We start from the raw sequence: 13424 nt of genomic DNA on the forward strand, positions 1-13424 counted from the left end.
ATAACATAGGGTGGGTGGGTAAATGTGTTACGCGCCAAATGTATTTCTGTGTATGGGTCTCACCTTCTAGTTTCATCTATGGTGGCATACCAATGCAAGATGATAAACACATAATTTCTGTGTGAGATAAAATGGATACCTTTGGGTTTATTTATTTGTCAAATTTGGACAGCTGCCCATCTACCCAATGGATTGCCAATGGTAGGACACAACTGAGTGGATAACTTTATCATCATCATCATCATCATCATCGCATTTATTGTATCATATATTGTGTTTCATCTTTCTTCACCATTGTTAGAAGGAATATCCATCTGGTTCAGTTCCAAGTGGGGAGAAAGAAACTGGAATCATGGAGGCTGATTGGAAAGATGGTTTAATGGTGAAGCAGAACCACCAAGCACATGTAATTCTGGGTAGCTGAACACATGGAGTGGAGAGTGAGAGTTATTTATACCCTCTCTTGGGCCTTGCCCTTGAGCTTCCTGTTCCTGTGCAAGAACGTGTATTCTATTGGTTGCTGTCAGACTTCCATGAGGCTAAGCAGGGGTCATAGCTGAAGTTGTCTGAGTTAGGTTTGGTTGAAACTTGGAGGGCAATGATGGAATGAAGAGGCTTGTGTTCTGTTGGCGATTCCTATTGTGTCTTAATGGCTTTGTCCTGGTTTGGATCTTGAGTGAGGGCTAATCCCATCACCCTTTTGTCTTGTAGATAGGAGAGCCGAGTCGTTCATAATAGATACCAGATATCTGCTGGGGGGGGCAGGGACCTGAGTTTCAGGGGCTCTGAATTTCTCCTTTAGAGAAATATAACATTCTGCCTTTTTAAATATTTCTCAAAACATTTCATTCTTCTAGGAGAGGGGTGGGTGCTAACTATCTACACCAGGGGTCACCAACCTTTTGGACCTCAGGAACCACCAAACTCATAATTTGACTTGACGGTGGCTTGTTGACGTTGGTGGGAAAGTCAGTCCCATATTCCAGAGCTGCAATAGTCACAGGAGTGTCCCTTCGGTCATCCCGGAGCAGCTGCTCTTCCACCCAGGTGCACTGGCCTGCCATGGACTGGAGGAGCTGCTCCGGGATGACCGAAGGGCCAGTCCTGTGACTACTGCAGCTCTGGAATATGGGACCGACTTTCCCACCAACGTCAGCAAACCATCCCAGGGCGGATTCCCCTCCCCTGCTGTCGGTCTTACCTTCCAGTTCCAGCTTGTGTGGCTCTACTCAAGGTAAAGTTTGCACTCGGCTGAAGGGTGGGGGCCAGTGGGTGGGCGGGCCATGTGGGCGGCACAGCCTTGTGTTCCCGTGCAGCCTGGATTAATTGCTTTGAGGGGGGGACATTTCTCTGCAGACCACCAAAATTTTCTCACAGACTACCAGTGGTCCCCGGCCCACCGGTTGGCGACCACTGGTCTACATCATCCACTGTCCAATTCAGGACATGTTTCCATGGCTGTGGGCATCGTGTTTTCTTCTGGTCCGGCAACCTAGGTCCTATCCTAATTCTCCAAGATTGAAACAACCAAGCCCCGAGCTCAAATCCCTGCTTAAGAGATTCAAGCCATCAGGAATATTCCCTTTTTCTGAAAAGGCTCTCAAAAGTCTCTTCGCCTTTGCCCCCTGGGGCTTTCAGCCCTCTCTCCATGCTTGACACTGCAGCCTGGAGATGAATGCCAGAGTGCCCTGCACAGCTTCAGAGCTTCACATCCCTATCCAGGGTTTATCAATCCTATTTTAGAAACACATTGATCTTTGCAGAAGATCTAATCCGAACTATGAAGTTCAATAACTCCATTACCTGCCAGGTTGTGATTGGAGACGCCTAATGCTAAGATTAGTGGCAGCCTGGCTACCCTGCCAACATTGATTTGAACAGTGGAATTGCTTGTTTAATGGGAGGGGAAGGGGGGGGACAAAACAAAGAGAGGAGGAGAAAGAGAAAACGGTGTTGCTTGGCCATCGGATAATTTTCGCTTTTCTTTTTAGTTGTTTAAAAGTGTGACCCCTTCTTCGTTGCCTGGTCAGCCCCAACACTTGCATCATATACCTGTTTGGGTTAGAGGTTATGTAAGAGAAAGGGAAGGCCAGCTGTCAAAGGTCTACCTCCTTTCTCTTTCTAAACTAAACATTTACTGGGTGGAAACCTTTTGGGAGACTGTGGCTCCTACACGGAATTACCTTGTTGATCCAGGGTAAAGAACCAGGTGGTCTCCAGATGTTTTAGAAGGACAGATCCCATAATCTCTGTCAAATAGCCATGCTAGCTGTTGCGTATCCCAATGGTTGCTTCATTGCCATAGAGAAGCATCACTAAGCTAAGGTCATCTAACTATTGGACTACAACTCTCCCTGTCAATAATGTGATCCACATATCTGGATAGACCATATTAAAAGGTAAAGGTTCCCCTTGCAAATACGTGCTAGTCATTTCCATCTCTAGGGGGCGGTGCTCATCTCCATTACAAAGCTGGAGAGCCAGCGCTGTTCAAAGACGTCTCCGTGGTCACGTGGCCGGCATGACTATAGGCCAAAGGCGCATGGAGCACTGCTACCTTCCCACCAAAGTGGTCCTTATTTTTCTACTTGCATTTTTACATGCTTTCGAACTGCTAGGTTGGCAGAAGCTGGGACAAGTAACAGGAGTTCACTCCGTTATTCGGCGTTAGGGATTCGAACCGCTGAACTGCCGACCTTTCTGGTTGACAAGCTGAGCGTCTTAGCCAATGAGCCACCCTGTCAACAATAAACATGGGCAAAGGCGGAGCTTATGGGAGACATGCAGAACATCTGGAGGGCATCAGGTTGTCCCTTGGCTGATGCATTGTTGCATTCTGAAATGACTAGCACGTATGTGCGAGGGGAGCCTTTACCTTTATTGTTGACTCTTGGGATGGATTCATTGTTCCATCAGATGATCTGAACTGAGCATGTGCAAATATCTTTTGTTTCTCAGCACCAAGTAAACTAACAGCGCCATGTTAGCTTGATTCTCAAAGACGCTGGGTTGGCCCTTAACCAAATCAGCAAATGGTTTACTATGACATAACATGCTAAATTCAGTTGTTTTTAAATTGGGCTAGAATGGGGAAATCACCCTAATGGGTCAACTCAGCTTGTTTGTTTCCATGTGTTGTGCCTCCCCCAAAATATATTTGTTAAGCCTATTGATTGAACTCAGTTAGACTGCTGGATAACAATTCATAGAGAAATGTGTGGTTCTGCTTCTCTTCATTCTAGCTAAACTTGGAAGATTATACCTTACTTAGGTCACCGTCTGGCCCAAAGAACCAAGCAATAGAGTTATTTTGGAGTACTTGCTTTATTGTTGTTCGCTGATAGACAGAATCTTGCCAGACTAATGCAATTATCTGCATAAACAATAGTTACGCTTTATGAATTGCTAAGGAGGGTCTGTCCTCACTTTCTTCCTGCCCAACAGACCTTCCAAGCTCTGCTGTCTCTTTGACCGCTGGGAAAGAACTTCTCCCTCCTGCAAATCCAGACAATAGGTAATTACAATCACTTAGATCAGTGTCCCCTGACTTTTTGGGCACCAGGGACTGGTTCCATGGAGAAAGGCTTTTCCAGTGTCCTGGAGGGGGGCGTGGTTTTGCATGCTGTCTGCATCCCGTGGATGGGAGCTTTGCTTGTTGGCACCGCCCAGTTGCTGGCATGCCACGGACTGGTGCCAATCCACAGACTGGAGCGGGGGGGGACGGACGGACTCCTGACTTAGACAGCAAAGAGAAGTGAGGTTCCACTGACACAGCATAAAAGCTCCCACCCAGATATCTGGACAGACTTCCAAAATGCATCTGTCTTGATCAACCTGCAAGCAAATGCCACAATCACTGTAGGTTTGGTTGGAACAGGGTCTTGTAGAAGGCTGATGTAGAGTTTGGTATCTATCGCTGAAGTGATGAACTTGGGTCAGCTCCTAAATCATCACAGTTGTTCCTTTTTGCTTCTCCTTTCCCTTTCACACCATCTTTAGATCAGATTAGTTTAATAGAGTTGGAAGGGACCTTGTACGTCATCTAATCCAACCCTCCACCCAAGCAGGGGACCCTACACCATTTCTGACAGATGGCAGTCCAGTCTCTTCTTGAAAGCCTCCAGTGATGAAGCTCCCACAACTTCTGAAGGCAACTTCTGTCCCAGGGGTTGATTGTTCTCACTTTCAGAAAAATTCTCCTTATTTCCAGGTTGAATCTCTCCTTGGTCAGTTTCCATCCATTATTCCTTGTCTGGTCTTTGGGTGCCTTGGAAAATAGCTTGGCCCCTTCCTCTCTGTGGAAGCCCCTCAAATATTGGAAGACTGCTATCCTGTCTCCCCGGGTCCTTCTCTTCACTAGACTAGCCAGGCCCAGTTCCTGCAACCGTTCTTCTTATGTTTCAGTCTCCAGTCTGAAAATAAGCACGGTCACTCTAAGGATTTCAACAATAATTATAATGGAGATCTTAAATGTGGCTTCTGTGTGTTTTGTGATTTCCCAAAATAAATCCAGTTTGTTTTTTTTTAACTTATACATCTTTTTTCCAGAGTTCGAAGGAAGGAAGGAAGGAAGGAAGGAAGGAAGGAAGGAAGGAAGGTAGGAAGGAAGGAAGGAAGGAAGGAAGAACACTTCCATTTAGAGTCACTTAATCAAGGTCTCCAAAATGAATCTTTAAGGAGCTGTTTATCTAATGGCAAATGGGAGAGGTGATTGAACTCCTTAAGGAGTCACACTCAACTCGTCTTCTGGGGTCAGTGGCGGTAGCTCGTCCCAGAATGCTTGCTGCATTTCAGGCCTTTTGATATATGAGATGCCACTGACGTTAAATATCAAAATAATAAAGTTATTGCCATGAAATTATAGCTACTTCAACTGGACGCTCGCTTGATTGATGGCAATGCCTCTTTTCCGACACTCTCCATTGGACTTCAGAACTTCTTATTCCTAAGCTTCCACTTATTTATTTACTTACAGGCCATTCACTCAACAACCCATGCACAAACAGAGAGAGAGAGAGAAAGAAAGAATGAAAGAGAGAGAGGGAATGGATGAATGAATGAGTGAATGAATGAGACAAAGAATGGAAGAGAGAGAGAGAAAGAATGAAAGAGAGAGAGAAAATGAAAGAGAGAGAAAGAAAGGATGAAAGAGAGGGAGAGAAAGAGAGAATGAATGAATGAGAGAAAGAAAGAAAGAGAGAGAGAGGAAGAATGAAAGAGACAGAGAGAAAGAATGAATGAATGAGAGAAAGAATGAAAGAGAGAAAGGGAATGAATGAATGAATGAATGAGAGAGAGAAAGAATGGAAGAGAGAGAAAGAATGAATGAAAGAGAGAGAGAAAGAATGAAAGAGAGAGAGAAAGGATGAAAGAGAGAGAGGAAGAATGAAAGAGAAAGAGAGAGAGAAAAAGAAAGAGAGAGAGAAAGAATGAATGAAAGAAAGAATGAAAGAGAGAGAGAGAAAGAAAGAAAGAGAGAGAAAGAATGAATGAATGAAAGATATGAAAGGGAGAGAGAGAGAGAAAGAATGAAAGAGAGAGGGGGAGAGAGGGGGAGAGAGGGGGAGAATGAAAGAAAGTGTGTGTGTTTGTTAGACTTGTGGTGTAACTCGAGTGAAATCTCCTGTGGGAACCAATGGAGAAGACATTTTCTCCCAACCTTGAACCTCCCATATGATGCAGTTTGCTCTTTGCCAAACAGGGTCAAGATATGAAGAGGTGACATTAAGCACATGTGGACCTAGGACTGTTTGAGAGACAAGGGAACATGAGGTGGAGACATCAGTAACCAAATCTAGCTTCCAGGCATTTTGTTGAGTTGTCAACAGAAGAGAATATTTGTTGCTCAGGGTTGAACTGTGGGGACCTTGGTGCTCTTTGAGCTGCGTAGTTTTCTTGCAGACATCACATTACCCAACTAGGTAACATCATCAGAGCTAGATTGATTTACTGAGTTAATTAGCAATTTGCATGGGGAAGATCTGGTGGAAGTTATTTTCCCCATCCCATTCTTTATCTACTTAAAAGGTATGGACGGCCTCTCCATTTAGGTAAATCTGGATGGCTAAGTGTGTGTGTGTGTGTGTGTGTGTGTGTGTGTGTGTGTGAATTCCAGGAGGGAGCCTCTCTCCTCCCCGACAGCTCTCCCTCCCTCCTCCAATCACACTTTCTCGATGGTGCTCCTGCTAGCCAGACACAGGGATCGATCGCCCATCGATCCAGCAGACCAATCCATCACGTGGGTTTTCTTTCCAAAATATTTAATTAAATGCAGTAGCAAATGACGCCTCGATTTATGAGGTTCTTACCAAGCTGAACTTGGTACCTTTCTTAAGCATGTGGAGAAGGGAGGAGGGGAGCTGGCTGGGATTATAACCAGGCAAGGAGGCTGTTGTTGTTTTTTCTGAAGGGAGAGAGGAAGGGGAGGGGAGGGGAGGGGAGGGAAGGAAGGAACAGCTTGAGAGGGAGAGGGAAAGAAAGGGGAAGAAGGAAGGAAGAACTTGAAAGGAAGGGAGGAAGGAAGGAAGTGCTTCAGAGGGAGAGAAGAGGGGAGGGAGGAAGAGCTTGAGAAGAAGAGAGGGAGGAAGGAAGAGCTTGACAGGGAGGAAGGAAGTAAAGGAAGGGCTTGAGAGGGAGAGAGGAAGGGGGGAGGGAGGGAGAGCTTGAGAGGGAGAGAGGGAGAGAGGAAGGAAGGAACGAAGGAGGGAGGGAGGGAGGGAGAGAGAGAGAGGAAGGAAGATATTGCAAGTAACCTTTAACACCCTAGTTTTCTGAGGAACTTCCAAAGCTTTCAACTGAGCCAAAACCACTCAATAAGCACCAACAAGTCGAACCTAGAAATGCCAGGAGAAATAAAATCGCGAGCCAGTCTCCCAAGACGTGCTGCACAATCCGAGTCCCTCATCCTCCGCATCCTCCGGTCCGATCTAAATATGGTATATAAAATCATACATTGCAATGTCCTACCTGCAAATGAATACTTCAGCTTCAACCATAACAACACAAGAGCACACAATAGATACAAACTCAAGGTAAACAGCACCAAACTTGACTGCAGAAAATACGACTTCAGCAACAGAGTGGTCAATGTCTGGAATGCACTACCTGACTCTGTGGTTTCTTCCCCAAACCCCAAAAACTTTAACCTTAGACTGTCTACTATTGACCTCACCCCTTTCCTAAGAGGTCTGTAGGGGGCGTGCATAAGCGCACCAACGTGCCTACCGTCCCTGTCCTATTGATTCTTTTTATTCTTCTTATATGTACCCATTTCATGTATTCATAACTATGTATATACTTATACCTATTATCTTGTAAGCGATTCACAAATCAAATAAATAAATAAAAAAAAAATAAAAAAAAATCCCCAGCCCAGTGGGCATCTGGCTATCTTGGAGGAGAACAACCCTCTATCCCTCCCCTCACCCATTTGCCAACCGGGAAGGCTCGTTGGACGGGCCTCCACTTCCCATCGCTCTCCCCAGCCTGCCCGGTTGAGGGGATGGGAGCTGGAGTCCTCACACACACACACACACACACACACACACACACGCCTTCTCCAGATACCCCTGCCCCGCTTGGCGCTCCCAGCTGGCCCTGCGCATCAGCAAAGGATCGATGGCTGGGAACGATCGTGTTTGACCTGCTTAAGAAAGCAGCCATAATTGGGATCAGCCCTCCATCCCCAGCCTGGATTGGCTCGTGCGTGTTTGCAGATCTTAGTTTAATGGCAAAAATAAACACACTTTCAAAGGGTACCAAGCATGGCTGGCACTCACGCAGGGAGGGAGGGAGGGAGAGCGCGTGCGGCCGCTAGATCAGAGGACTTTGGGGCGAGGAGGGGAGGGGGGTGTCCTCTCACCTGGCCAGGTGTTCCCTTGCCTCCCTCCCTGCATGAGGGATAAAAGTGGGGAAGGGGCGCAGGAAAGGCAAGCGCCTCTTGCCAGGACCCCTGCACTGAAGTTAGTCAATCAATACGAATCTGAGAAGAAGTGGACCTGGTGGGGTTTGGTTCTCCTCCGCCTTCCGGGAGAGGGCCTTAAGGAAGTTGGGTTCAAGAGTTAGGGGGCTTAGAACAAAGAAGGCCTTGGTCCAGAGAAAAGCTGGTAACCCATAAGACGCCTGGTTGAACAGGGAGGGAGGGAGGAGAATAGAGGTTGGGAGGAATGGAAGGATGGAGGGAGGCAGAGAGGGAGGAAAGAAGAAGGAAGGAAGGAAGATAGAGGAGGGAGAGGGGAGGGAGGGAGGGAGGGAGGAAAGAAGGAAAGAAGGAAGGAAGGAAGGAAGGAAGGAAGGAAGGAAGGAAGGAAGGAAGGAAGGAAGGAAGGAAGGAAGGAAGGAAGGAAGCCTTGCCCACAGGGAGACAGAGAAAATCATCACAATTTAGTGCCAGGAAAAGAAAAGAGAGCCTTTCTGGTTCTTATTTTTCTGTAGGCCCCTGAGCTTTGCCATTACTTAAGATAAAGTTTCCTTCCTTTTTTCTGTCATGGTACATACAAACAAAATTATTACTATTATGTCTGTTTGAGGCAGGAAAAGAAGGAAGATCCGTTCATTTACTGACAAAAAGAAAGAAAAAGTCCATCTAAAGCACAGTCCCTTCTCTTCCCCGCCTTCATTTTGCCCTAACGAGGTTTTTGCACTTGGTAAAAATCATTGCATCTCAGAGAAGCCTGGTTATTTCTCTCAGGTGGGAGATGAAATTTTCTATCGGAAATCAATGTGGATCACACTTTCTTGTAATGATAGTGATCCTGTAAAAAATAGCCCCGGAGAAAATAGCTGAGAAAAGTAAAGTCTTCATCAGAAGTTATCTTTCTTAGACTCTGCCCTGCCTTGAAAACTCATTTGCTGCTCAGCATTTCAGAATCACACGTAATGCAAAAAAATAGATTTTTAAACAGACCCGCACACCCAGAAAATTTCTGCCCTGCAAACAATAGCAACAAAATAACCTTCCAAGCTATTTAAAAAGAAGCATCTGTTCACGATGGAGAAATACCTCTGCTTTTTTTTTCAGGTCTACGTCTCAGGAGGTAAATATCTGGAAGAAAAAAAAGAGCTAACATTCAGCAAATTAGGAAAGTCCAAAACAGAAATTCTATCACCAGAAAAGTCCAACTGTAAGGTCTTCAGGACTTTGACTGAAAATCTCAATAGGTTCACATGGAAGTTCTCAAACACCACCGTGAAAGGTGGTAGAAGGTTTCTATCTTAAATACTAGATCTTCCCGTTGTCAGGATTCCAGTGATTGCCCTAATTAAATCATGTGCCTTGAGCCAAACTTCAAAAAACTTTGAAGAATTCATTAGGAGAGACATACTGGCATGACCTTTTCTTTTATGTACACTGAGAGTATTTGCACCAAGACAAATTCCTTGTGTGTCCAACCACACCTGGCCAATAAAGAATTATATTCTATCTGTATGAAGCCGATTTTGGCGTACGTAATTACAGTCACCTATGACTCTGCTTCCCCCCTCCTCTCTGGCTGTGCCATAAATCAGTTTCCCCAATAAGCACATACATGGGCTAGGTGTCATCCATCATGTTCTCCAATTAAAGTTTTTTGAAGGCAAAAGCTCCAGTAACTTAGCTACAATCTTTTTTAAGATAAAGTTGGAATGTGCTTCTAAGTTCATTTGCCATACGCTTCTCCAGTCTATCTCCCCTTTTTCTTATGCCAACTTGGAAACAAGTGTAGGAATGTTTTACAAGATGACATCCCTATTCTACCAAGGCCAGTACTCTCTGCCATGATGGAACCAACCACATCCATCATGGAACAAGAAGCGATTGTCCTTTGCTACTCTTGCTTCCCAGTAGAAAGGGTTGATCACTTCCTGTCCAAGTTGAGATGTTTCATGATGGATGCCATCATGGCATAGAATGCTGATGTTTAACATATGTGGCCCATGACAGCTAGCAAGACAACTAGCCGTTGTTTTGACCCAACCTTCATGAAGTGGTCTAGTCCCTTTTTAAAACCATCTGAACTATTCACCACATCTCAAATTCAACCAATGATGGGGCTCTATAACTTAATGATGTCTTCCCAATTGTTGCCTTATACAATTCTTCGGTTGCCTATCCCACCTACTTTTAGAACGCAGCTCTCATTATTCCACAACACCAGATTCAAACCTCAAACTAATGTGAATTTAAATCATAGAATCATCGGTCTGAAAGGAACCTCAGAGATCTTCTAGACCAATCTCCTGATCAGGGCACAGGAGTCTTATACCACCCTTGTACAGTTCTGATGGAAGAAATGTTAGAGACCAAGTGAGACTCTTTTCCTTAATTTTCTAAGGTGAAAAAAAATGTATGATGGACCTGATATTGCCTGCCACAGCCCTTCTCACTCATAATTTGCTTTTCAGGAAGCTCTCGACCCCTTTGCAGCTTTTTAATATTATGATGTGTTTATTACGGTTTTCTTGGTAGGGTTCTATGTCACCTTAACCAAAACAGATGGACTAGAACTGTTCTGGATGAAGGAGACGATTGAACACATTGTGATGGGACCTTGTATCTGATGAGACCGCACAACCAGCCTCTCACACCCTAGAACAATCATTAATGCTTTGAAGTAATTTTTTGTAATCTCAACAAGCATCCAAGCCCTCCTCCCACCTTCCCCCACCTCCCCCCACACACAAACACACACTGCTCCAAGCTCATTTTTCCCCCCGCTTGACAACAGATGCGAGCTCTAATGCAAATATTGCCATTTCCCTACTGAATTAATTTTGTCACTTAGCCCAGAAGCTGGCTGCGTTAAGCTAGCTTGCATTTTAATTTGGCCCTGAAGTTACTTATTTCATTATTGATCAAACATAATGCTGAATCAATGATCATCTTGTTACCTGGGCCATTTCCATGTAATACAGTGATATCACTGCCCGGAGTTACTCATTCCCATCCCAAAGTCACTTTACCATAAAATCAATGCTTGTTTGTTACTGATATAAGGGGCAGCATCTAAGTGCAGACTCAGTGCTTACAGTGGGAGGTATCTGGCTATGCTGTCTCCTAATGGCTCTGGTGTGGAAACAGGACAACCAAATCAACCAGATGACACTCAGACCAGAAGATAGGACTTGTTTGTCCTTCTTTTGGGCATTGACTTAGGATACACCAATGGTTGGCTGGGGATTGTAGGAGTTGAAGTCCACAAGTCTCAAAGTGGCCATGTTTAGAGACCCCCTACTCTAAAGAGTGCCATTGATCCCTGAAAGCACCACCAAACTCAAGGCAAGACATAGTTTAAAAAATTCCAGTAGGAAGATCGGGAGTTGAAATGTTCAATTATTCCAGAAGAATCATGTTCATTTTGGACTTGGCTTCTCATTTCCTCAATGGAATAACAGAGTTGGAAGGCATCTTAGAAGTCTTCTAATCCATCATCTAATGCAAACTCAGTGCTTAGAGTGGGAGGTATCTGGCTATGCTTTCTGCTAATGCTCTAAGGGTGGAAACAGGCCAACCAAATCAACCGGATGAAGCTCAGACCACTGGTTGGAGAAGATAGGACCTGTTTGTCGTCATTTTGGGCATTGCCTTGGGATACGCTCAGCCCTACATTCAGCCCTAGGAGAGGAGAAAACAGAGAAAGCTTCCAAACCAAGTAGACTCTATCCAGGGGTGGGCTTCAATTTTTTTTTAGCAAGGGGCTCTCTGTCCTAATGACTGGCTGTGTGGGCATGGCTGTGTGGGCATGGCTGTGTGGGCATGGCTGTGTGGCCAACTGGGGTGTGGCCAACTCAACTGATGTTGAGTTCTTTGCCCTAATTACCTTAAAAAAAACATATATACCAAAAAAGTTGTTTATTATTTCATGCATTTAATAGACTTAAATAAAAGACTGGATGAAACCAGGCTTAACAGCAGTGACTGTGAGAGGGATCTTGGAGTCTTAGTGGAGTTTCTGTTGAGTTACGTGATTCTTATGATTTGGGAATTAATCCCCTCCAAGGCCAGTGGCTGTTTTCTGATTTTCTCAATGGCTCTCCCTCACAAGCGCTGAGTGGGTTGTTTATCTAGCTTGCAACACTTTTATGAGGTGTGAAATGATCTTGGCTGGATGCCAAGAAGTTCAATTAAGCCTATTAAGAGCTTTCCCTTGCTACTTGTCTTTCTGAGGTTATTGGGGTCTCTCCGAGCCCCACAGAGTCTTAGCTAGGGGCTCTCCCGAGCCCCTACGAGCCCCCAGCAGCCCACCCCTGGATTATATCCTAATACTCTAGGATATTAGATACCCTAACACTGTAGAATGGATTGGTGATGTTGATCATAGATTGATATTGCTGTTTTTTTCCGATTAAAGCAGGGGGCTGGATTACTTCCAACTCTGTTCTTCGGTTAAAGGTACGAGAAGCCAAGTCCAAAATGGGCCTTCTGGAAAGAGTTGAATACTCCAACCACTGGTCCGCTGGGTTACTAACTTACCAACTGCAGCGATTCCCTTAAACAACTGTGTGGCAAGAAAAGTCATAAAATGGGGCAAAACTCGCTTCACCAACGTCTCCTTCTACCACAGAAATGTGGAACTCGGTTGTGGCCATAGGTCAAGGACTATCTGGGTTGGCATTCAGTGGAGACTCGTTGTTCCCAGCGTGGATCTTTAGAGAGAGGTTTGCCTGCAACATGCTTCAGCCATCCCTTCCCTGGATGTTATTTTATTGAAGTTGGCTGCCCGTTGCCAGTTCCCTGAGTTAAGCAATCCAGTTAATTGCTGTTCTACAGCTGTCATTACAATGCAATGGGATCCAAGCCTCTCACCCAGCAGTTGGCAATCTTAAACACTTAAAGAGCCATAAAGGTCCTAACAGGAAGCCCCTCCCCCATTCAATTCTGGAGCCAACTGGAAGTCCAGTTACCCCACCATAGAGTCTCCTCCTAGCATGGCATCCTTTTTCCTCTACCTGTCCTAACCGAAAATCCTATCAATTGTGGAGCCGACTGGTAACAAGGTGCCATAGCAGAGCAATGAAAGAGCCACATGTGGCTCTAGAGCCACGGGTTGCTTACCCCTGCTCTTGTCCCTTCCAAGGCTCCTGATCTTGAGGCTGGAAAACTGGCTCACGGTGCCATCTGTTTGAGAAGAATTCCTTCCAGAGGCCCAGCCCTTGCTTCCCACAGCCAGAAGTTCCATTGAAGATTGGCTCAAGATCCAGATGGATCTTGGCAGACTAGAACACTGGGCTGTATCTAACAAAATTCAATGTAGAGAAAAGGAAAGTCCTACACTTAGGGAAGAAAAACCAAAAGGACACATATAGACTGGGTGAAACCAGGCTCAATAGCAGGAACTGGGAGAGGGATCTTGGAGTCTTAGTGGACAACCAGCTAAATAGGAGCCAGCCATGTGCAACAGCAGCCAAAAAAGCCAACACAACCCCTAACTTGGATTAACAGAGGG

General features: G+C 45.2%; 1 long non-coding RNA gene across 1 annotated transcript in view; it reads right to left on the minus strand.

The window, feature by feature from the left end:
* Positions 1 to 3360: 3360 nt before the first annotated feature.
* Positions 3361 to 13424, minus strand: part of LOC148129806 (uncharacterized) — a 17233-nt gene continuing 7169 nt past the window's right edge. The window contains exons 2-3 of the long non-coding RNA XR_015750571.1: positions 9002 to 9043; positions 3361 to 4412 (exon numbers count right to left, since the gene is read on the minus strand). This is a non-coding gene — a long non-coding RNA (uncharacterized LOC148129806). The remainder of the gene's footprint in view (positions 4413 to 9001; positions 9044 to 13424) is intronic.

Source organism: Notechis scutatus, chromosome 9 (genome assembly GCF_049901735.1).
Source record: "Notechis scutatus isolate UNSWTSFEM ecotype Mainland chromosome 9, rNotScu1.2, whole genome shotgun sequence".
In the NCBI taxonomy this organism is placed as follows: domain Eukaryota; kingdom Metazoa; phylum Chordata; class Lepidosauria; order Squamata; family Elapidae; genus Notechis; species Notechis scutatus.